This window comes from Lissotriton helveticus, chromosome 2_1 (assembly GCF_964261635.1).
Source record: "Lissotriton helveticus chromosome 2_1, aLisHel1.1, whole genome shotgun sequence".
Lineage (NCBI taxonomy): Eukaryota > Metazoa > Chordata > Amphibia > Caudata > Salamandridae > Lissotriton > Lissotriton helveticus.
In genome coordinates, this window is record NC_136059.1 from 339,031,849 (window position 1) to 339,035,543 (window position 3,695).

The 3,695-nt window shown below is 45.7% G+C and overlaps 1 non-coding gene across 1 annotated transcript; it reads left to right on the top strand.

The window, feature by feature from the left end:
- Nucleotides 1–2,872: 2,872 nt before the first annotated feature.
- On the top strand, nt 2,873–2,944 carry TRNAA-UGC (transfer RNA alanine (anticodon UGC)). The gene has a single exon. It is a non-coding gene; the product is annotated as a tRNA-Ala (tRNA).
- Nucleotides 2,945–3,695: the final 751 nt, after the last annotated feature.

The window sequence follows — 3,695 nt, forward strand, 5'->3', positions numbered from 1 at the left end:
GATAAAGCAGAGTGGAATTCCATAAGGTAATCCTGCTCTGCCTGACTCATAATCGGGACCTTAGTGGAAACTTAACTTTCAGTGTTTTTTACAAAGCAGCAACATCTTCCAGTTGGAGCCAATCTCAGGGTGGCACCATTTGCTCTATGACGGGAGAGGATGGACAGGCCAGACAGGTCAGGTATGACCGGCAAGGCAAGAGTGGTCTGCGGTAAACAACCTTTACAACGCAACTTTTAGAACGCACTACCACTACAACGCATTTTTTACAACGCAAAAACTTTTACAACGCATACCATTACAACGCATGTTTTTACAACGCAAGTACTTTTACAACGCATGCCATTACAACGTAAGTATTGGTAAGTATATAATTATATTTAATATTTTATATGTTTGGTTTTTTTTAACGTTTTCAGTATTTGGGTAAAGGGGTATTTTTAGGGTTTAGGGTCAGTTTTCAGTTTTTGGGTAAAGGGGTATTTTTAGGGTTCAGGGTCAGTTTTCAGTTTTTGGGTAAAGGGGTATTTTTAGGGTTTAGGGTCAGTTTTCAGTTTTTGGGTAAAGGGGTATTTTTAGGGTTCAGGGTCAGTTTTCAGTTTTTGGGTAAAGGGGTATTTTTAGGGTTTAGGGTCAGTTTTCAGTTTTTGGGTAAAGGGGTATTTTTAGGGTTTAGGGTCAGTTTTCAGTTTTTGGGTAAAGGGGTATTTTTAGGGTTCAGGGTCAGTTTTCAGTTTTTGGGTAAAGGGGTATTTTTAGGGTTCAGGGTCAGTTTTCAGTTTTTGGGTAAAGGGGTATTTTTAGGGTTCAGGGTCAGTTTTCAGTTTTTGGGTAAAGGGGTATTTTTAGGGTTCAGGGTCAGTTTTCAGTTTTTGGGTAAAGGGGTATTTTTAGGGTTCAGGGTCAGTTTTCATTTTTTGGGTACAGGGGTATTTTTAGGTTTCAGGGACAGTTTTGGGTTTATGGGGTACAGGGGTATTTTTAGGGTTCAGGGACAGTTTTGGGTTTATGGGGTACAGGGGTATTTTTAGGGTTCAGGGACAGTTTTGGGTTTATGGGGTACAAGGGTATTTTTAGGGTTCAGGGACAGTTTTGGGTTTTTGGGGTACAGGGGTATTTTTAGGTTTCTGGGTTAATTTGGGTTTTTGGGGTACAGGGGTACAAGGTAAAAAAAATTAGATTAAATAAATTAAATTAAATTAAATTATATTAATTACATTTATTTTAATATAAAATATTATATACTTACCAATACTTACGTTGTAATGGCATGCGTTGTAAAAGTACTAGCGTTGTAAAAACATGCGTTGTAATGGTATGCGTTGTAAAAGTTTTTGCGTTGTAAAAAATGCGTTGTAACGGTATGCGTTGTAAAAGTATGCGTTGTAACGTCATACATCCGTGGTCTGCAGAGAGCTTTGCGTGCCGAGCAAATGTGGGGGAAAATAATAATGGCAAGATAGTTGTGGCGTTTAATGTAATTGCTGGAGAGATTTGTGCTTTGTCTAGTGTTGGGTTCTGATTAGGAATGTTGGTGGTCCGTAGGAGATGGAATCTGGGGGAGAGACAGTTGATCTGGTGGTGTGGTTGCTGCCTGCTATTTCATTTCCTGAAGCATACTTTCCGAGTAGAATTTACTCTTACCTCAGCTGCATGGAGTCTTATTATCTCATTATTTTTTTGGCTCATTATCCAGAAGCAGAGAGGGTTAACGTTTCTACTACAAAGCACAGCATGTACAATACAGATCACAGATTTGTATTTTATGTAGATTGCTCAGTGAATTACTTCTTTTGTAACGGAGATCCTTCTGATGTATCACAGTGAGCTATGATCCTTCATCAAAGGGCTGCATGCAAACTGCAATGCTTAAGTTTAGAACCATATTGTTTCTTTTCTCAATCATTCATTATTCTAAGGTTATCAAAAAAGGATTACTTTGGGTAGTAGTAAATTCTTATTAGTATAGACAGCCCCAGTCGCTATTTAATGTTTTAAATCCTGAATTTGTTTCTCCAGACCAACCCTCTTAACATAAAAATCCTACCAGTATGGATGACACGTCACTCCTAAACCTTGTGGCCCTTATTGCCTAATGTAACATTTTCAATACATTGAGGTACACACTTCTATGATTCATTACCCCGAGGTCCCCTTGTCCTCGTCCCATTCATTGACTAATTGGAGATAACCATCTTCCGACAGAAAAAAAGACAAGATGAAGGCTGAGACCCTAATATTGCCCCTCCCACCGGGAGTACATAACCAGCACTTACCCAGCATTGCCCCTGTTCTTTTTTTCTGTCTGTTGACAGAAGTTTGCTGGAGTTGCTGGGGTTGCTCCTGCTGGGCTTGAGTGGCTTCCCTCACTTGGTACTCCCCATCCGGCTGCCTGGCTGTTCGGTCAGGGTGTCTGCTGTCCTGCCTCCTGGCCTGCCGGGCTTGCTGGGAGACTGGTTTCTTTGTGGCAGTGGTCTCTTGGGTGCCGGCCGGCTCTTTGTGGCTGGTGCGTCGGCTCATTGGGCGCGTCTTCATGGGTCCTGTCTCGAAGGAACACGCGACGCAGTTGCCATCTGGCTATCTGCCCGGCCCTGGCATAGTTCCTGTGGTGCGCCTTGGATTGGTGGGAGGGGGGGGCCCTTGTTTTGTGTGTCCCGGTCTCCCTCCCGGGTAAGTCCTGCGTAGCGGTCTCTTTTTACCCTTCTTTTCTTTTGGTGAATGACATACAAAAGCTGGCCTCCTCTGCTCATGGACGTCTGTTTCTCGTCCCGAAGCGGACTGCCACTGTTGGTGCTGGGGAGCTGGTTTCCCGGCGACTCCTCTGAGTTCTGCGGTTCTGGGCTTGTCTTTTCTCCTCTTGCCTTCTGCACGTAGGGATGTGGCTCAGTGGTTGGGCGCATGCTTTGCCTGTATGAGGTCCTGGGTTCGATTCCCGGCATCTCTGGACTTTTTGCCATGCTTATCTTGGGTTTTGGCGGACAGCTAGGCTGGCATTGTGTTTAATGGTGAGTTGTGTCATGCTTCTGGTCTGCGCAGTTGGGGGTTCGGCACATGGCCGGCGGCTGCTTAACTGCTAATTGGCCACCACACCGAGGCATGTAAGCGAGCAATGAGCCCCATCTGATGATAGGGGACCAGCGCTCCTGTTCACGGGCTGTTGCTACATCAGCTACTGTTGCTTGTGTCTGCTGATCACTGTTGATTGTTTTATCAGACAACATATGGGCTGTTGGGGCTGAAGCCCGGTCTCTTCACAGTGTATGTCAGTGGCACGTTTGTTGCACTCTCTGCACATGCTTGTGGTGCCGGTGCTTTCCTTGTTCCACGCTTTCTGTCTTCTTGAGCTGTGCTGGTTCTCTCCCTCTTGCGGTCTATGATTGCCGGTGCCTTTTCCCTGATGGTGCTGGCCCCTTTTGGAGCACTGCTAGCCCCGGACGTGCTCTCTTATGCTACCTGGCGATCTGCCTTGACTGTGCTCTTTTGGAGCTTGCTCCGGGTGCTAGGTGCTGCGTTGAGGGGGTTCCTGGTGCTGCTGCGGGAGCTCTCCTTCGGGGTTGCTGTATTTGTATAGTGCCCCTGGGCCTGGTAGCTCGTGCTTCGGCCTTTGCTGTTCTGTCCTTTGGAGCTCTGTTGGGGGGGTTCTCCTCTCTGTGGTGTTCCTTTGGTGGCTTGTCTCTCTTTCGTTCTGGGCATTC